Here is a 21,898-nt window from a genome sequence, read left to right on the forward strand (position 1 = left end):
GTAGTATTAAATAGCTATATGCAGCTATTTAAATTTAAATTAATTAAGCAAATTAAATAAAAGTTCAGTTTCTCAGTTCATTAGCAGCCACACGTGATTAGTGGCTATTGGATTTGGAAGGCACAGATATAAAATATTTTCATCATTGCAGATAGTCCTATTAGACTAGAGCAGAGGTAAGAAAATTATGGCCAGTAGACAAAACTGGTCCAAAACAATTTTGTATAAAAAGTCTTATTGGATCACAGCCATGCTCATTCATTTATGTATTGTGTTTGTTAGTAGTACAACATCAGCATGGTTGTGACAGAAACTGTGTGGTCAGCAAAGTCTGAAGTATTTAGTATTTGGTTCATTACAGAAAAAATTTGCTGACCCCTGATTGAGAGCATTACTCTAGGTAGGTGTTGGCACTTCAAGACTGGGCATTTATGAGAGCTCCTGACTTTTTGAGGAACAAATATGTCTTCTCTACCTTCCAAGTCATCTGATGGCTGGTGGCTAACTTTTGAATCAACCATACACACACATATACCTCTCCTAAGGACAGCTATATATATATATACACCTTTTAAGTTGAACCATTATACCATTTCCTAACCACAACATTCACAAAAGAGATAACCTTTTATATCTGTCTGATTTCTTACTGTATTCCAGATCTTTCACAGAAGAATTAGGCCAATTAGAGAGTCTTTTTTGTGCCCACCATTAGTTACAAGAAACTGGCACAGATTTTGTTCTTTTCAGTATTTTACTTTTAACCCAAGTCCTGCAAAGTTCTAAAGGTGTGCTTCTATGTTTAAGGGTGATGAAGACGCAAGTAATCTTATGGTTTTAATTAGCCAATGTTTGTTCCTCTATAAATGTTATGCGAACAAAAAGGCCTAGTCTGGTGAAATATATTCAACTATGCATAAGTTCAACAGATTTCTTTAGTACATGATTTCTTAGAGCCTTTACCGTGTGAATGTGAAACTGTGAGTCATGAATCTCTAAGAATATTTAAGCTTTTACCAATATATCCCTTCCTCTGTTACTCTATATTTATTTCTTTTCTTCCCTCTTTCCTTTTATGCCTTCTTTTTATAGTATCTCTTAAAACTAAGATCTGCATCAATATAAATTTGAAAGAGATGATATAGACCTTGAAGATAAAATTGAATATGACAACTAATATAATCAAACTCACCCAGCAAGTATGGGAATTCCAACACTGGTACATCCAATTAAAAATGTTAAGACAAAAGGAGTTTGCCCAACAAATGCTTTAGAAAGCATTCTTAGTTGGTAGTTGAGGAGGCAAGGCTTTCTTTACTTTCCTTTAGAATTAAGGCAGGAAGAAGCTTGTGCTGCCTTGTTTCTCTTTTGATGGAGTTCCCTCCATGGAACTATTTTTGAAGTCAAGGGGCACACTGGCAACTGATATGGAACTAATGTTGTGATATAAATGGAAAAGAATTAGATACTGAGTCCTGAGCCAAAATAATCTCTAGTTTTATTTCTTTGGACCAGAGCTTAAGGAGCTGTGCTTGGGTTTGATGAGTCACTGGGGTGTCTCCTGTCATGATCTTGGTAGCTGGAGGTAGAGCAGTGGGATGTGGGGAGGTTCCCACCAAAAAGTGTGCTGTAGCCTACGTGGAACATAGGATCTGACAACTTCAGGATTTGTTCCCTCCTCACAGAAGGGCCTGCACTGAAGTTTGAGATTATTTCTTTTCATTTTCTTTTTCTGTTTTTTTTATTCATGAGATACAGAAATGTTTTTCTTAATGCCAAGATCCTATATGGAAATGAGAGCAGCTTCTATTTCCTTTTGCTTCGACTTTCAAAGCAAATGAGCTTGATTGGAAGTGCCAGGCAGGTCAGTGTTTTCCCTCTCAGGTATCTCTGGAAGATTTCTGTCTATAAATGTGGTATTGTGAGGGTCTGGCATAGGATTTCCCTCTGAAATCAGGCTTTCCAGAAATGTGGACTGTTTGCAAAAAGTCTTGCTGAGGACTTTGCCTGTTTCTGCTGAGATGTCAGAAGGTAAGAGGGAGATAAGGTGATTAAGGCATGTTACCTTATTGGTAAGGTATCAAGACAAAACAAGAATAAAAAAAGAATGTGTACTTCCAGAAAGGCATAATCACTTCTTTTCTAAGCAAAAGTTAAGAAGAGTATGAATTATGTTTTAATTCAGAGGTTAAAATTTAATTTGAGTAAAGAGTACCCAAGAGTCCTATAGAGTTATTCTATAATTTCCCTGTAGCAACTATGCTAATATGTATGTTTTAAAAAAATTCCTACACCATAAGCCAATAATTTCCAACACATTGAGTAAGATTTGTGATAGCAGCTATGAAATTTTGGAAGGATTTATGTACCTTAGAAAAGTCATGTTTTAATTCTGATCCAGTTTTGTGGAAGCAACCATTTAAACCCTCTTCAGTATTGTATTCTGGAAACTTGATTAGGTTATCTCCATGGAAATGTGATTCACTCAATTGCGGGTATTAACTTGAATAGAGGGAGATGTGACTCCATTCATTCCATGTGGGTTTTGATTAGTTTCTGGCAATCTTTTAAAAGAGGAAGCATTTTGTAGAAAGCTTCAGAATGACAGGATTCTGAGAGAGCACAGCTGTGACAGGGTGATGAGAGTGATGAGAACCAGACCCCATGAAACCAGAGACCTTTGGAGATGAAGAAGGAATATACCCCTGGGAGAGCTTCATAAAAAAAGGAGCTTGGGGAGAAAGCAAGGAGACAGTCCTATGTTTCCCATGTGCCTTTCTAGTTGGGAGAGAAACCCTGAACTTCATCAGCCTTCTTGAACCAAGGTATCTTTCCTTGATGCCTTAGAGTGGACATTTTATGGACTTACTTTAACTGAGATATTTTCTTGGCCTTAGAACTATAAACTAGCATCTTACTAAATTTACCCTTTTTAAAAAGTCATTCCATTCTGGCCATGTTCCAGCAACTAGGAAACTAGAACAGCAGCTTAGGCAAAATAAGGCAACATATTTGAGTCTTGTCTATAAACAGGACTGCATGTCAGGATGATATGCTAGAACCCACATTCCTAAAGCCAAATGATGGCCCAAGTGTGCCATTTACAGAAGAAAAGACAGCAAGGATACTTTGAACACTGCAATGAGGAAAGCCAGATATTGGCTCTCAATATGACAAAGCAGAATTGGGAGGCAGTTCTGCTCCCTGTCATTTGTGGTGTGATCATGAGTATGGCATTAGGTTAACTATGCTGGTTTGAAGCTGTTATGTACCCCAGAAAAGCCATGTCCTTTTAATTCTAATCCAGTCCTATGGGGCAGACCTATTGTTTAGTGTGGAACCTTTTGGTTAGGTTGCTTCCATGGAGATGTAACATACCCAAATGTGGGTATGACCTTCTGATTAGATCATTTTCATGGAGGTGTGGCACCTCCCATATAAATTGAGTCTTCATTAGCTTGTTGGAGTTATTTAAAAGCGGAAACATTTTGGAGAAAACTGAGACACAGACATTTGGAGGTGCTTGGAGTGTCAACACAGGTGCTTGGAGAAATGTTAGAAACCAGAGCCCAGGTGGTGTTGCTGTGTGCCTTCCCATGAGATGCCAAGCAAGCCAGAACCTGGAGAGAGTCGATACAGGGAAGCTGAGGGCTCACAGACATTTGGAGAGGAAGCCACTGGAATCAGAAGCACAAAGCAACAAACTGGGAGCAAGGACCTCAGATACCATCTATGTGACTTACCAGTTGACAGAGAAATCCCAGATGCCATTCAGCCTTTCTTTGAAGTCATGGTATCTTTTTCTGGATGTCTTACTTTGGGCATTTTTATGACCTTAGAACTGTAAACTTGCAACTTAATATATCCCCTTATGGTAGTTAAGTTCAGGTGTCGACTTGGTCTGGTGATCATGCCCCATTTTTCTGTGGCTTTGGACTTAAATCACCAGTATGCAATATTCATCTATGGCTGATTACATTTGCAGTCAGCTAAGGGGACTGCCTTCCACAATGAGTGAGGTTTAATTTAATTACCTGAAGGCTTACAAGGGAAAGGTCAGAGAGTGCTAAGCAGCTCAGCATATCTCATCTCAGCACTCATGGCTCAGCCCAGACATTTGAAGATGCAGAAAAGGATTGCCCTGGGGGAAGCTGTTGGAACCCAGAAGCCAGGAGAGAAGGCCAGCAGACATCACCCTGTGCTTTCCTGTGTAAGAGAGAACCTCAGATGAAAGTTAGCTGCCTCTCCTCTAAAGAACTTTAAGTTTTTAACTAAATAAATTCTCTTTTATTAAACCCTATCATTAAAAGCCCATCCATCTGTAATATTTTGCATTCTGGTAGCTTTAGCAAACTAAAACATTGGACTAGACTTTCAAAACACAAGGTGTTTTTTTGTGGTGGTGGTGGTGGGGTGTGTGTGCTGGGAATCAAACCTGGGTCTCCCACATGGCAGGCAAGCATTCTACCACTGAATGCTGGACCCCCACACATTAGTTTTTGAGTTTTGGCAAAAACTTAACTCTGAATCTCAGTTTTTTCATCTAAAATAAAAGAGATAATAGTTCTTACTTCATAGTGTTGTTGAAAGAATTAAAATATATATCTTTATATAGAGCACCTGGATCATTCCAAGTGTTAATACTATCTTTCCATTTTTGCTTTGGACCTTAGGAGCCTCAAAACCATTTTGCAGCTCACAGATAACAACTGTGTAGGTCTCACTGGGCTTTGTTATTGTAATCTATTATTATATTATATTATAACCAGTAGTCCCTCTGCTCTGGACTACTTAGGGAAATTTTCCTGATCCTGAGTCTTACTTAACATTTCACTATTTTCTTGTTTGGATTTCTGCTTGAAGCTTATCATAAACAACAAGAAAATAAATAGGTAGAAATTTCAAGAATTTTTGCTTTAGATACTCTGGGTGTTTGGATTTGTTTTGTCAGTGCATCATGGGAACCTAGATGGGTATATGGAATGTACTTCTTAATATAGAAGGTCAAGGAGTTAATGGAACTGACTGAACAAAAGAAGCTGTGGTGACATGCTAATTCCCAAGTATTTGATGTAGCTGACAGCCCAACCCACACAGTAAAAGAGTGAATCTACAGATTTAGTGGTTTCTAACATTTTCAAAGCTGTTGATTAGATATTATTTTCTCCTCCAATAAATAAAGTTCTCTCATGATTTTGATATGAATTTTACTGACCTAAGATGTCCCACTATGATCGTTATCACTTAGCCCTTTCTCTTTACCAAGACATAGCCTTATGCTTGTTTTTAATAGTAATTTCTTCAAACAAGCTTTGCCAAAATACTTGAATGATTTCATGTCAGTTTCCTACTTGTGGACTTGGGCTCTTGTTTTAGTCTGCTAAAGCTGCTAAAATGCAATATACCAGAAATGGATTATCATTTATAAAGGGGATTTATTAAGTTACAAGTTTACAGTTCTAAGGCCATAAACGTGTCCAAACTAAGGCATTCAGAAAAAGATACCTTGACTCTGAAGAAAGGCCAAATGATGTCTGGGTTTCCAGGCACGTCACTGGTGTCTGCTGGTCTTTTCTTAGCTTCTCTGGGGCAACTCTGGACTTCTTTTCTGAGATTCCTTTGGCTCTTTCCAAGTTCTGGTTTGCTTAGAATCTCATGGAAAGGCACATAGCAACATCTGCTGGGCTTTGGTTCCTGTCTATCTTCTGTTGGCTCTTCCAACTCTTGGTGTCTCCTGGGTCTTCTGTATTTCCAAGTGTCTGCATCTCAGCTATCCATGCATCTCTATTGGCACTCCAAGCAACTCAAAATCTGAGTGTATGTCTGCTCTCTTTTTAAGACTCCAATAAATAAATCAAGCCCCACTTCAAATGGACGAAGTCACATCTCCATTGATTCAAAAGACCACACCCACAATTGGGTGTCACATATCCATGGAAACAACCTAATCAGAAAGTTTCACCCTACAATATTGAATCAGATTAAAAGAACATGGCTTTTCTGGGGTACATAATAGTTTCAAACCAGCACAGCTCCTTGGGAAGGGACCCAAACAAGTATTGTCCAATAGAATATTTGAGAAGCAAGCCTTTAAAACAGTGCAGAGTTGTGTCTGAATAGTTTTTTACTTGACTTTGTAGACAGAGCATTGGCTGGGAATTAGTGGACTGGGATTTGAGTCATTCATCTGCTATCAGGTTACTGTGTTCTCTAGAGCAAGTCATTTCTCTGGTTTGTAAAACCAAGAACTAGACAATACATTCTCTATAGTTCCTTTCAGAGCTAATGTTTCACACTCCATATTTTTAGTTGAAGTGGTAGAAGTAGCCCTTGGGAGAGATATGATTTTCCTTGGTGAAATTCCTCTCTGCCCTACTGTTCCTTCTGTGACTCTCTGAGCACCATGTCTAGCAATATCCCTGCTATTAGCTATCCCCACACCACGTTCTACTCTAGCCTTCTTCATGCTAAGCATTTTTCTTGACCTTCTGTCAGGCACACTTCATTTAATGCTCACCTGCTGGAAATGCCATTTCCTCTCAGAAGAGTGTGTTTCTTGCCATCTTTCCAGGGTCCTTGACATTTTACAAATGGAAGATTGCTGGAAAATAAAATATATAATCCTTCCCCAAATGAATCTCAAATATGTCTTCTTTTAGGTCTGAGATAGGCGAAAAAGTTCTGTTTCTAAAGTTCCTCAGACTACAAAATGCCTAACCTCTCATTTAGGGAGTATTCTCTGAAATTAAAGTGAAGGAAGAAAGAAACAAGACTGAAAGTTGAAACAAATGGTATGTCAAAACAAAAGAGGATAGTGGCTCACCAGAGAAGAGGTGTGAGTGCTCCAGATCTTTCCATGGTCCCCAGGCAAAGACACTTTGAGGAACAGAGAGTTCCAACATCCAGGGAAGAAGGTAGGTAGTCTGGCCATGCAGTAGAGTCATTGAGAGGAATTATTTCTCAATGTTGTCTTCTGTGAAGTTGAGGTCTTCACTCCTGGGCAGAGCATCAGCAACAGTTTGGGTTTAGTCTGGGAAGGGTTGAAAAACGAACCCAGATACATTCTGGCAATTAGGGACATAGAACAATAGTTTTGATAAACTTCAAGTGAGAAGATGATGGGAAGGAGAGTGAAAATGAAGGGAGAGTAAAGCCATGGAGTGGGACTTCAAAGTTTCTATACGTAAAGTAGGGCAATTTTGAGTTATGATAAAATGCAGTGATAAAATAGCATTGTTGGTTGGGCTTAAAGGTGATAGGGATAAAAGGAGGTCTAAAATCTGTGAAAACAAATGTTTTATATGTCAAAAGTGGGTGCTAAATTCTTCAGGTCATGGCAGGGGAAGGGGAGGGTAGGAAATTATTTAGTGAATGTGAGGATTTAATTAATCAAGGTGCAGCGGGGTGGCATGATTTTCAGAGGGAAGAGATGGTATTATGGATGTAAGGTCATATTCTGACCATATTCCACACTCTATTTTAAAATTCCCTTTTGTGCATAACTTATTGCCCATTCCTTGGGCTTTGTAGGGCTGTGTCAATTTTCGTAATTTCCCTTTAGGAATGAACATAAGAATGAGGCCCAGTTACTCCTAACATTCCCAGGAAGCGATTGGTTTATTGGCTGAGAACCTGACTCAAGCAGAGCCAATATATTTTATTACATGACATTTAGGTTTGTTTTTTGCCTTGACTTTCTACTTTTCTTGCATAGCTCAAGCACTCAGAACAGAGTGCCATTATGCTTGCAGTAAATATTGGTTAAATAAATAAATCGATGTAGAAATTGGAAAAAAGTTTAGATGAGGTTGCTAATCTGGAACAATGTGATGTTGGGGTATACAGCAGCCCTCCTGTCCACCACATGAGAAGAGTTTTTATTAAATCTGTTTTTTCAGATAGAGAAAAATAGAGAAGAGAGATGGAATGAAAATAATGTCAGGGAGGGGGACAAGGAAGTAGAGAGAACAGAGAAGAGGAGAGAGGTGAGAAGATGGACATGGCAGTAATGAATCCCAGTTCCAGTTCTAGAAATTGTGGTTCCTGTAGAGCTTCCTTCAACAACTTGATCTGCCCCAGTGTCTTTCCCAAGTACACAGACAAAACACTCCTATTGGTTGTGCTGGCACACTTTCTATTTTTGTAGTTGAAAAAAACTAGTTCAAGAGGTGTAACAATGTTCCCCAGTATTCTCTTGGCCATGCTGAGCTGGGAGAGCCCTAACCTGCTGCCAGGGAAAGGAGGTATGGAGGGAACTGTCACATCTACCTGTGACTCAGGTGTGACCACTCCCATGGAAACAGTTAAAAGGAGAATGGGACAAAAATCTCGAAGCATAAACTTGCCTTTCTGCTCAGCTCCTTGAACCTTATGTTGTCCCTTTTAAAATACAAAAACTCATGTGTACTGGGGAAAAGACCTTAGGTTTCATTAGGATTGTTTTAATTAAGAGACAGATGGACCACCAGAATTTTGTCCAATGATTTCTTTTTATTCCTGAAAAAAGCCAGGGCCTAAGTTAGTTAAAAGCTTGACTTAGTTGCTAGATTAGCACAATATCTGGCAAAGGCTGGATATGGCACAGGCATTTATCAGATGATGAATGCAATCTTTGAAATGAAGAGTGATAGTTAAAAGTTAGAGAGAGCACATTTACTAACAGCTGGCAAGACCCAGGATATTTGCTTCACTGAGGAAAACGATGGCACTGAGAGAATGGGGGTTTAAAGGGTGTGGTGGAGGAGGTGCAGACCAACAACTTTTTCTTTCCACCTTCACCTCTCTGCAGCCAGTCAGGCCACCCAGGACCTTCCACATGCCACATGCTGTTGAATTAGAGGGCTGGAAAGTCTCTCTTTTATTAAGTGTGAAGATTTTGTTCATAATTAATGCATCATTAATTCATATTTAATATGAATAAAAAAATGGACCAGGCACAAATTAGCCCCAGTCAGGATCATGGAGATGAATCTGCAGCAGCAAGTTACTCATAATCAGAGCAGGAGGAGAAATGGATAATCTCACAACTACACACATTCCCACAGCTGCCTATTCTCTGTTTTCCTCTGCTTTCGCTCATACTTTCATTCAAGGACAACGGCTAAGGGTCTTCCGTGTTTAAAGACAGTTAATGACCTAAGGATAAGAGCTGAGCAGGGGATGGGTGAAGAGCAAGATGTTCAATGAACCTACAAGGTTGTGTGCAATTCCATAAATAATAAATAATTACATAGTTTGAGTGTTAGGGCATAATTTGACAAAACAAAAGGACTAAGGAGGGGAGAGTATGCTTTATGAAAATATCATGGTTGAGACCAGACCCCAACTAGGATAGAGGAGCCTACCAGGCAATATGCTTAAAATAATGCAAAGAATGTTTCTTTGTAGCATTTACTCTGCCTCAGTGATTTTCCATGCCACATAGATGACTGAAGGATAAACACAATCTTCGATGCTCTAGAAATGAGTCTCTTGCAGGGGGATTCTCTGACTGTCTTTGTTTTTCTTTTAAATGAAATCCTTCTCCAAAGAGGTCATATAGCTTTACTGTTTGGCTTTGAAAGAAACAATGACAGTTACAACCAGTAATGGTTAGAAAAGACATTGTTTTAGCTGTGATCTGCAGAAAATGTTACTGCTTCTCCAGGTGAATATGAAAGGATTCTTGTGGGAGATGGGGTGGAACAACTTACTGTTCTCTAAAAGCATAATTCTGCATTATTTTAGGCCAGGGAGATTCTTTTAAAGGCCAGAGAGATGAAGTGCACTTGACACCTTGAAGGCAATGGAACAGATGGAAAATCTTATTTAACCCCCCTACAGTTAATATCTTTCATAACACATTCAAAGGCTTTGACTATATTTCAAATAAGAAAGACTTTTTCCAACTTACTTCAAATTACAGTTGCTGTTTCATTTGAGAAATATATGGAAAAATAACATTCATCAGCTCTATGAATTTGGACAACAGAACAGAGTTTTCTTACCTATAAAATGGGGAGGCTCATACCTGTGTCCTATGGGGATACTGTGGTATTAACTGAGATGATATCTCAAAAGTGAGTGTTGGAGGGTACACAGGTGGTCAGTGGTTGAATGCTCGCCTTCCATGCAGGAGACCCAGGTTTGATTCCCGAACCATGCACCTCCCCTTCCCCCCAAAAAAGTGAGTGTTGGAACATAATACAGATTTACCTTGGAGATACTACTGTTTGGTTCCAGGCCACTGCAATAAAGTGAGTCACATGAAATTTTTGGTTTACATTGCATATAAAAGTTATGTTTACTTTATACTATAGTCTATTAAGTGTGCAACAGCATACGTCTAAAAAACAATGTGCGTTCTTTAATTAAAATGGAATACAGAGACATGAAATGAGCACAGGCTATTGGGAAAAAATGGCGCTAATAGACCTGCTCCATGCAGAGTTGACACAAGCCTTCAATTTGTAAAAAATGCAGTATTTGAGATGTGTAATAAAGCAGAACACAGTAAAACAAGGTGTGCCTGTGAGTTCAGTAAGTGGAGGCTGTCATTGTGCTATCTACACCCAGGTAATATTACTTTTTGCAATCCCTAAAGGTAGATTGTGATAGGAAATGAACACGCGAAGGGTTTTGGATTCATATGCTGTATATAAGTTACTGTAATTGTATCTCTGTGATAAAGACACAGAAGAGTTATGGTTATTATCATTTTCCTTCCATATGTAAGTTTGAACTCTGCCAATTATGCCCCATAGAAGGTTCCCCCTAACTTTCGTCCTCACCCTTCCACTGCTACACTTTTTGCAGCACCATGTCCCTCAACCTGTGTGGAAGGGATGAGAAGTGCTGGAAGGAAGTAGCTATGGGACTGAGAAATAAAATTGTGACACTTTCCCCCAAAACAATCTCTGTTATTTAAACTTTCTTTGAATGTGAAACGTACCCCAGGTGCTTCCCTTCCCATACCAACTGTGCTGGTTTGAAAGGATTAATGTACCCTAGAAATGCCATGTTTTAATCCTAATCAATCCTGTGAGAGCAATGGTTTCTTCTATTCCCTATTCAATACTATAGGCTGGAAACTTGATTAGGTTATCTCCAAGGAGATATGATTCAATCAGTTGTGGGTGATAAGCTTGATTAGATGGAGACGTGTCTCTACCCATTCTACGTGGGTCTTGATTAGTTTACTGGAATCCTATAAAGGAGGAGAGATTTCAGAGAGAGCTCCTTGTAAGGACAAGGAGAGCGCTGCAGAACCATGACGGAAGGATAAGAGAACCACAGAATCTACCAGCCAGCGATCTTTGAAGATGAAGAAGGAAGACACCTCCTGGGGAGCTTCATGAAGCAAGGGCCTGTAGAGAAAGCTAGCAGATGCCGCCATGTTCTCCATGTGCTCTTTCAGCTGAGAGAGAAACACTGAATGTCATTGGCCTTCCTGAACCAAGGTATCTTTTTATGGATGCCTTAGATTGGACATTTCTATAGACTTGTTTTAATTTGGTCAATTTCACAACCTCAGAACTGTAAACTAGAAACTTGTTAAATTCCCATTTTTAAAAGTTGTTCTATTTCTGGTATATTGCACTGCAGTAGCTAGCAAACTAGAATACCAACTGACAGGGCTCTGGCCTTACAATTCCTTCTGGTTGATCCAGCCCCGTACTTCTGGGGTGGAGATTGCAGCCTATCAGTAGCAGATAAGCCCTTCAACCCTTTAATTTGGGGGAGGCATCTAAAAATGGAATTTCCACTGCTCTTAAATCCTCTTTTGTTTCTTTATGTCCATACCTGTCCAGGCTTCCTAGCACATAATTCATCATGCACCCTTCCTAAAATTTCCACCATGTATCACAAACCAAATCCTCTTCTGTCTTATCTTAATCCCAGCATGCTTCTCCCAGCTGTTTGCTTTAGGGGAAACCTGGTTCACCTTCAAGAATACTGTTTCCCTCTATGGTTCTTTTGAGATGTTTGATCATTTTTCTATATAACATATACCTGTGGACTGATAAGAACAGTGTTATCTTCCTAGTTTCCTCTCACAGTCTCCAGGATTCTTCCATGCATCTTACCCTTTCTCTGCATCTTCCATTGAAATACCCCTTCCAGTCTCACAGATTCAGACATCCCTTCCTTCTCCTTGCCACCAAACACTCTTAAGCTCACTTCCCACATTTATTAAGGATTTAAAAAAATTTCCTAGGTCTTTTATTCTACTCTACTATATCTAGGTGAAATTCCTACTATAATAATTTCTGATACCAACTGCAATGGAATTTTGACTCTAACTACCGTGAGTTGGTGGCAGACTTCACAGGTTAAGGGCACAGTTCCCATGAGACAACCTTCACTTCAGACACTGGGCTGCAAGGCTGGGGGTCCCAGGCCATCAGTACTTCTGACCAACTGGCTACAAACTCAGGAGTTCTTACCATGCCCTCAACTTTGATAATTCACTATAGCCACTCATGGAACTTTGAAAGGTACTGTATTTGTGAGTGTAGCTTTATTATAATGAAAAGGATAAAAATAAGAAGAAATGTATAGTGCAAGGTCTGGATGTGTCCTATGAGGAGTCAGGATGTTTTGCCTTTTTGGCTCAATCAAGGAAGCTCACCTGAGCTTCAGTGTCCAGAATTTGTGTGGGGTTTCCTTTGGTAGGCAGGATGATTAAATCAATGTCCATGTGGTTGAATGCAAGGCCTGGCCCCTCTGCCCGCCCCAGAGGTCAGGCTGATATGATAAACAATCAGGGGTGGACAGGGACCCACCATGAATAACAAAGACACTTCTAACATGGGAATTTAGAGGTTATCCTTTAAGAGTTGAGGCAAAGGCAGCCAGATCTCTTTTTGAGGGCCAAATTCCTTACTATATCCCTATCCAAAACTCTAGACACATATTCTTCACTGATTTAAATACAACAAATTTCAGTTCTATTTTACTCCTGCCAACTCAGTCCCATGGTTATGCTTTGACCAAGCCATAATCTAGAACTATCCATTTGAACAAATTTCATCTGAAATAACCTTCTTTTGCAACCAATACTCCAATCTCACAGAGCTGTTTCTTCTCCCAGCTGTCCCTCTATGCAACCCCTCTTGGACTCTCTTCCCTGGCTGTACAGCTCAGGCTTTGAGGCCTATCATTATTTGTGCCCTTTAAAGGTACCTCCTTCTTCCTTGCCTTTCTCTGCTTCTGTAGAGCTTGACCTCTAGAACTGTGACAATTGAAGTTATTACAATCTCCTTGTTTACATTCCCATCAGAACATGATGTACTATTTTTATTACTTCCCTTTTCCATCCTCCTGTGGTATTATTCCGAACCTCTGGCACTTTCCTAAATTGCTTTATTCAGCCTCTTTTCCTTTTACATTTCAGCCAAAGATGTCTTGGGAAAATTGATAAGAGCACTTTAGTACTCTTGCTCCACAGCCATAGGCCATATTGAATAGTCAGAACTTGGCAAAATAAAAAGATGAAAGTCGTTTATCTTCACAGCCAGAGCCGCCATCCAGGTGCCCCTTCTCATCCCTTAATGCCATCTCTGGCTGATCCTATAGATTTTTAGGCACCCTCAGTTATTAAATGTCCAGTCTAATTTTATTTATTTACAAACTTGAATTATAGATCCAATATAATCCTAATTTCTTTCCCTTCACCTCCTCCCTCCTTTCTCCAAATTCTGAAGGCCTGAAGCATGTGTGAAGTCATGCCGATCTCCTGACAGCCAGTTCTGCCTCTGCCGCTCAACCAATCCAACTCTTATCTTTGGTGACACACTCAGCCTTTTCTTGGGTGGTAATATGGCAAAAAGACTTGAGCCTGCCTTTTGTAGCTTTTAAAGTTGCAAGCTGTTACATATGAACCATAGGTCACTGTGGTAGGAGACAGTCCTGGAGCAGCCTGTTGACTTTCCCTGGGGCCCACAAATACATTTTGTCAGCCTAGAGGCCTGGCAAGATAAAACTCAGTCCATTAGTAGATAAAGGGACTGAAGGTGCATCCCTTCCCCTAATGTACTCAGCATAAGGGAATATTCATTGGGAACAGTCTGATAAAGATGGGCATGTTTTGAAGTATCTGGCTCATGCTCCAGGGCTACACCTGTCCCAAGGAGGGAGGAACCGTGGAGTGAGGGAATGGGGTTTTTCCAGTACAACACGCGAGTGCGCGAGCACACACACACACACACACACACACACACGAGAGAGAGAGAGAGAGAGAGAGAGAGAGAGAGAGAGAGAGAGAGAGAGAGAGAGAGAGAGAGAGACACAGAGAGAGAGAGAGAGAGAGAGAGAGAGAGAGAGAGAGAGAGAGAGAGAGAGAGACAGAGAGACAGAGAGAGAGAGAGAGAGAGAGAGAGAGAGGTGTGTGGAGTGTATGGGGGTGTGTGAGAATTTCTGTGCATAGAACATCTCACATTTGTGAGGATTTTTTGCTGGATTTTAGTTTTCAGGTTCTTGGCTAAAACCAGAAGAAAGAATTCAAGAGCATAACACAGATGGAGCAAGTAGGTAGGAAATTTATTAAGTGCACATGCAGAGAAGGAGCATGCAAGCACTCTTGCACATAAAGAAAGATGGAGGGCAAGAGGCCCCTAATGTTGAGACCATCTGCTTTTATTGCTTTGATTCACTTACTTTGCTCCCTCTTCCTTATCCGAGGGTCTTCCTCCTACTCTGCCTTCTCTCTAGGGCAGTGCCTGGTGATAGATATTGCATTTGGGTGAATTGGTTAGTTCTACCCTTCTCCATGGATGACTCATTAAGGTGGGGGTCCTTTGACTTCAGATGGGTCAGCTGCCACTGGGTGTTTCCTGTAAGTGGATAGCCTCCTGGGCAGGGTGTCTGTGCCGGACAGAGGGGCCCTGCTGACATTGATTAACTGTATGGGTTTAAGGGCTTCTTCGTGCTTTTTTTTTTTTTTTCTCCCCTCTCTCTCCTTTTTCTAGCCTGCCTTAGATTGAAACCACTGGCTATGGAGACCTGATGCCTCCAGTGGAGATGACTTAGTCTGTTCTCTATGTGAGTTAAACATTGTTCCGTTAAGTGTGAGTTATACTTCTTTGGCGACCCCGATACCTATTGACATCTCTTTAGGTGTCTTTCCTTCTGAATGACAGTTGTGTTCCCTTCTCTGTTCCTTACCCTGTGAATCTGCATCTCTGCTTGATGTGGGGAGTTGCCTGTGTCTGGTGCGGGGAGTTACCTGTGTCTGGTGCTGCTTGACCAGCAAAATGTAGCTGTTTGAATTACTTAAGCAATTTTCTTTTGACAGCATCCTCAGCACAGCTACCTTAGAGGCAGTGGAAGAATATGTTCTTGATGTTCTGTTTCCTTCTCTGCTCCTCTGGTCTTTCCATGCAGATTTGCCAAGTGTCTAATACATGAACCTGCTTTGTATGTTGGTTCTCTTCCTCCTATGGGGCTAACCTTGTTGTTTTGTTGCTGGTACTATTTTTTCATTAAGCTTTTGTGTTGGGGCTCGTTTGCTTGTTTTCCTAGTAGAGTTTATGTTACGGATTCCCCCAAGTGAGAAATATAAAAGCAGTAAGTTCTGGGTCTACCAAAAGCATTCCCTGTCCAAGGCAATCACATCTCCCTACCTTCACTCTCCTGAGATGCTCCACCCTCTGGGATCCCTTTTGGTTGCATAATTCCAGTTTGCTCCCTGGGATCTGGTCTCTTGGATTTCGTTGGGTAGCAGTCATGCTGTCTGGACTAAATCTGGTCCCTCTCAGGAGCTCTTGGGTTGAAGCAGCTGCTTTCCGTTTCTGGGGTATCTACTACATCCACAGCCCTTCTTCTGAGTGAACTTCTTTTTTTTTTCTCCAAGAATATCAGAGCTTTCCTGTTAGTCTCCAATTGCTGTTAGAAACAAGGAAATACCTGAAAGAGAAAAAGCACTCACCCAATTTGCAGAGGAGAAAATAATTTATTAACGATCTTGCAAGAATGGGCACGCAGCCAAAAAACGGTGGCTGGCATGTCGAGCAACCGAAAACAGTAATATTTGTTTCCTAAGCCTAGCACGCAGATTCCTCCCCTGTTTCTCCATTGATTGGATACTCCAGAGGTTACAGCCTATCTAGACAGTCTAGCTAATTCAAATTTCCCGCTGAAGGCTCCTGTTTTTGATCACACTTTACATTTCAGTGACACTGGCTGTTATTCACTTAAACTTGTTTCTACCTATTTGGTGCCAATTCTAGGCTTGTGTCAGAGGCTCTTTCCTTTCCCTAACTGCAAGATCAATTTGAACTGTCCTGCGCCAACCCTTTCCTGTGCCATATTGTGTGAAGTTAAACTTAGTTTTATTCTTACACTGCTATGTTTATGACACTAATGGCAAAATCTAGTTTAAATTTCCTAAAGAAACAAGATTCCTTCAGAAAATGAAGCAGGATTCCTAGAGAAAATGTTCATTTGCAAATGCTCTGTTTTGTAGAGCATTTTCTAGTTTTTGGTCCCCTAATTAGCCTCAACCTATAAAATTGGCTCATTTCTATATAATAAGCTTCCCACTCCCCTCTTTTTGTTATCTGCACCTTGACAACACTTATCATCATTCCTCTAATGTTGAACTCACTGTCTGAGACCTTGAAATCTAAAGATGCCCTTAAGGTTTGTTATTTACTCATTAACAAAACAAAACAAAGCAATTCAGTTTCCACTGAGTCCTTCTAGTGCAGTGTGACCCTAAGAGTCTGAGGATAACCACAAGAGGTTCACAGATCCTGTTTTCTCCTTAGCCACAAAGCAGCTTGGAAACAAGATAGAGCCAAATGAAGAAAGCATTTGGAGTTAACTTTGCTAATGGGAAGTATTAACAGTTTAAATGCTGGAACCACTGTAGCTGGGTCTCTGCAGTCCTCTGGTAAAGGAGCCCCTCTGTTGATTAAAGTCTTGGTGGCCTGCAGTTCCTGTTGAAAAACATTTTAACGGGAGCAAAAATAGTTCTCACACCAATGGCTCAAAAGCTATCTATCTGTTTTGAGGTGAACCTTTAATCTAAGTTTGGTCTCACCCTAATCACTTAGGTCAAAGTCAGCAGAGGCTGTTTGTCCTGGGTTGACTGAAATTTGTGGTTCTTAAAACCAGCCAGGGGCCTATTAAAGGGAGAATCTGTCCCCTAAAGCCACTGGCCATAACAGGCAGCTGGGACCCTAATAGGTAAGTCCCCAGAACCCTCAAGTAAAAACACTCCTTCCAAGGCCATGGCAGAAGCTTTCATCTTTCTGGTGTGATGGTGGTCTTTCACATAGCTAATTAAAGGGATGTGTCTATTTCTCATGGCTTCTAGTCAAAATCTCTTGTGCTGAGGTAGAAAAGGTCCCATATATTTTATTCCTCTTCCTCTCTAAGCTCAGAAACTCATGAGAAGTTTGCTGTCCTTAGAAGGGAGTGAAAGTATCAGTTTATTTATGATAGAGCTGAATTGAAGAAGGCAGCTGGGTCTTAGGGCCACTTGGAGTCCCCTTGTAACTGAGAAATTAGGACTAAGGGATGATTTTGATTGTTCTATAGATACTCCTTTTTTACTTTCTGGTATATTAAAGTAGGCAAAAGGAAATATCTGAAATCTTTGAATTGTAATCCAGCTGCTTTGATCTCTGATAATGATTATATAGCCTTTATCTTATGCCCTTGTGCACAACCTTCACTTGTACCCATTTATCCAGTCCTTCTACTTTAAAGTTTTGTAATCAGTAAAGATAGGCCCTAATGTTTACTATGAACGGTCCTAGATAAGCCCAGAACTAACCCACTCCAAGTCCAAAGATATCTTAATAATTGAAACTGGATCTCACCAAAATGGGTATGCCTGACATGTGCAGTAGCTTCGTCACCTACACCTCATTATAATACTAAAAACCACACCCATCATCATGTTACTGTCTCCATTTTCTTACATACATTCTGTGACTAAGCAAGTAATCAGTGTGCGTATGCGTAATAATTAAATCACCTCTTATTATATCATCTGGGGCCATTGTGCTAATGATCCTAAACCTGCCCATCTTTTTTATGCTATAAAATGACTAGAATTACTGTAGTTTGGGGAGACATATTTTTGGGATGATAGTCCATCTGCTTTCCTGCTACACGCCTAGTAATAAACTCTTTCTGTCTTTGAAATCCTCGTGTCTCAGAATTGGTCATTTGTGCTCATAGGCAAGAATCCACTGCCTTTGTCCGTATCACCCCTTCACTTTACCCAAGTCAAGATAGATCAGGTTGTGGGACTATGTACCCGAGGGAAGGATACTTCTCCAGGGCTTTCTGTTACCACTCTCCATTTATGCTCTCAGGAGAGTTGGAATCTCACAGTGCCACAGTGCAGGACCCTGACAATAGGGGAGAGCTGGAAGCCACTAAAAGTGTCCAGTGGTATTTAACACATCATCTCCACCCAATAGAAAAAGGTACACACTTGGATACTCACTCATCAGGCAGCTCCACCCTCCTCTCACTGGGAAAAGTGAATTGAGAGCTGGAGAAAGAGACAGGGTAACCTTCTAAATTCTTCATTTCTCAAAGTGTGATTCTGGGATCGTTAGAGGTAGCACCTGGGAGTTTGCGGGAAACATACATTCTCAGACTCCACCCTAGATGTACTGAGTCAGAACTTGTAGGGGGAGGCCCAGAAATCAGTGCTCTAATGAGCCTGTCAGTTGATGCTGATGCTCACTGTTCTAGTTTGCTAGCTGCTGGAATGCAATATACCAGAAACCGAATGGCTTTTAACAAGGGGAATTTAATAAGTTGCAAGTTTACAGTTCTAAGGCCGAGAAAATGTCCCAATTAAAACAAGTCTATAGAAATGTCCAATCAAAGGCATCCAGGGAAAGATACCTTGGTTCAAGAAGGCCGATGAAGTTCAGGCTCTCTCTCTCAAGTGAGATGGCACATGGCGAACACAGTCAGGGCTTCTCTCTCGGCTGGAAGGGCACATGGCGAATACGGTGTCATCTACTAGCTTTGTCTCCTGGCTTCCTATTTCATGAAGCTCCCCGGGAGGCGTTTTCCTTCTTCATCTCCAAAGGTCGCTGGCTGGTGGACTCTCTGCTTCGTGGTGCTGCAGCATTCTCTGCTCTCTCTGAATCTCTCATTCTCCAAAATGTTTCCTCTTTTATAGGACTTCAGAAACTAGTCAAGACCCACTCAGATGGGTGGAGACATGTCATCCCCTAATCCAGTTTAACAACCGTTCTTAACTAAATCTCATCAACCAGGGAGATGATCCCATCACAGTCCCAAATACACAGCATTGAATAGAGACTATTCTACCTTTAAGAAATGGGATCCATATTAAAACATGGCTTTTCTTAGGGGGCATACTTCCCTTCAAACCAGCACACTCACTAACATGGAAAACCCTGCTCTAGAGCCTTGGCAGTATTTATGTATGAAGTCATATAAGTTTTTGTTGCTTTTGTGTGTGTGTATTGTTGTATGTTTGGCAGCATTCTTGAAGTCTGCTTTGTGAAAGCCGAAAGTGTTTCCAGATATTGTCAACTGTCCCCTGTGGAGTAAAATTGGCCCCAGAAATTTTCTCTTTGAAACATTAGCCCAGCAGAAAAGCATTCCCTTCCAATACATACAGAAGTTAAAACAAAGCAAAACAACAACAACAACAAAAAAAACCTGTGAAGAAATGCAGGAGAATTTTAACATTGGTGGGACTTAAAAGATTGCTTTAGTTTCCTGGCCGCTGTGACAAATATCATGTAATAAGTTGGCATAAACAACATGAATGTATTGGTTTATGGTTTCAGAGACTGGAAGACTTGCTGCCTCCCTGGGTTGGTAGCATTCTGGAAGGCTGGCAGTCTTTAAGTTTCTTTGCTTTGTTGTCATGTGGTGAAGTCCTCTCCTTTCTCTTTGGAGTTCAGCTGCCTTCTGGCTTCCAGTCCTTCTTCATGGCTTTCTTGTCACAAGGCCTCCGGGAATAGGATAAAAAGCCCATCCTCAATCAGTCGGCCACAACCGAACTAAAAATAACATCTTCAAAAGGTCCTATTTACAATAGGTTCACACCCATAGGACAGTAGTTAAGATTAAGAGCACATTTTTTTTCCCCTGGGGTATATACTCAGTGTATCACCGTGATTTTTTTTATGGTTTTCTGGATTTTCCAAGGCTACTAAAATATTTTACCTTTTAATCCCAAGAAAAGTTAATTAAGACTAGTATTTGGATAGCTCAGTAGCCTCCCAAACAACCTTCTGTGGGAGTATGGATTTGAATCCCCAGCCAGGTTTTACATGTATCCCTGGGAAACCGCAGCTTGTCGGCTTTGCCCATAACTTCGACACATGAGTATTGCTGCAGTCCTGATTCTGTCATTCTGGATTCACCCCTGTTAATGCCTCCTAGCACTGAGTCATCCTCCCATCTGACAGATAAGCCATCTGTGTCCTCATCCCAGTCTTAAAGCTCAGGACAGAGAGATGTGAGATTCAGGACCACTACTAGCTAAGGTCCTTTTTGAATAGATACTACAAATAATTCCAATGACAAGTGCATGCAGAGAGGCAGAACGCACAAAAGGGAAGCATAAGCCTTCAATCCCAAGTTTGTACCATCCATCATTCCATACTGACCTAGCAAAGACCTCAGCCTGTCTGCCTGAACCCACCTTCTGGGCTTGAACAAATTGACCTGGGTGTACCTGTGGGGTCCTATGAGATTCAAAGAACCTATAGGAGAGACTGAAGGTGATTTTTAAAACAGAAATTCTTTCAATCCACCCCAAAAAGATTCTTGAGAATGTAACTGATGTAACAACAGTGTTGATTGTGGTATCAATCTTTACTTTGAAATAGGAACTGAAGAATATTTCCACCTAAGGTACACTGAACCAGACATGGCACTAAGTTATTTAATGCTGACATATCTAACCTTTATAGTGATCCTTTTAAGAGGGGCACTCATAGTCTCATTTTACAGATGAGAAAACGGAAGTTCAGAGACTTTAAGGGATTCATCCAAGATCACTCTGATAACTATGGAAACGCTTGAATTTGAACAAAGGCACCTATGATGTGTGTGTGTGTGTGGTTAAAAAACTTATATTTAGAATTTTTCAGCTGGACTTGGTTTAGATGATCCCAATTTCGTTGGCAGCATTCAAAGCATCATAGTTAGGAAGTAAGCATATGCCTTCTTTTCTCCATCAGACCTGATCAGTGTTAACCTTGGCCGGGGCAATGTCATAGGGCTTCTTCACAGCCTGCTTGATCTGACGCGTTTTGACCTTGACATCCACAATGAGCACAGGCGTGTTGATGTCTTCAGTCTTCTTCATGGCTGATTCAGTGCAGGGGAAATTTGATGATGGCATAGTGGTCAAGCTTGTTTCTCCTGGGGGAGTTCTTGTGAGGATATCTGGGGTGTCTTCTGAGACGCAGCATCTAGGGCCAGCGGAATGCAGGTGAAGTGTGAATCTCCGTTTTTTTGTGTGGCTGTGGATGCCTTTCTGTACTGCCTTCTTGTCTTTCAAAGCCTTTGCTTTGGCTTTTGGTTTTGGAAGGGGAAGTGGCTTCCTTCTTCACTTCATCGCCATCTTCATGAAAGCATCCTTATCATCTTTAATTTACATTTGGAAGTTAGAGCAAAGCAGAAGAAATCTAAGATGCCTTAAATGGCATAAACAAAGTGGAGTGTCTAGGAAGAGAGAGGTGACAGAGCTCCTCTGATATACTAGTCAGAGAAAACTGGTTATGGAATGTTCTCCTAACTGCTCAATTAGTAAATGGCAGAGGTGGAAATTAAACTCGGAGTCTGATAGACTCAGGAGGGGTCACAAGTAGATTTGTGGACTAACTAGGAGCCTAGACAACTGAAGTTCCCATTGGACTTAGCCCAGTGCTGTGTGAATGATCAACCAAAGGCTGGA

General features: G+C 40.8%; 1 pseudogene; it reads right to left on the reverse strand.

Moving 5' to 3' along the window:
* Positions 1 to 21,100: 21,100 nt before the first annotated feature.
* On the reverse strand, positions 21,101 to 21,565 carry LOC143684871 (large ribosomal subunit protein uL23 pseudogene; annotated as a pseudogene).
* Between the last annotated feature and the right edge of the window lie 333 nt (positions 21,566 to 21,898).

This window comes from Tamandua tetradactyla, chromosome 1 (assembly GCF_023851605.1).
Source record: "Tamandua tetradactyla isolate mTamTet1 chromosome 1, mTamTet1.pri, whole genome shotgun sequence".
Lineage (NCBI taxonomy): Eukaryota > Metazoa > Chordata > Mammalia > Pilosa > Myrmecophagidae > Tamandua > Tamandua tetradactyla.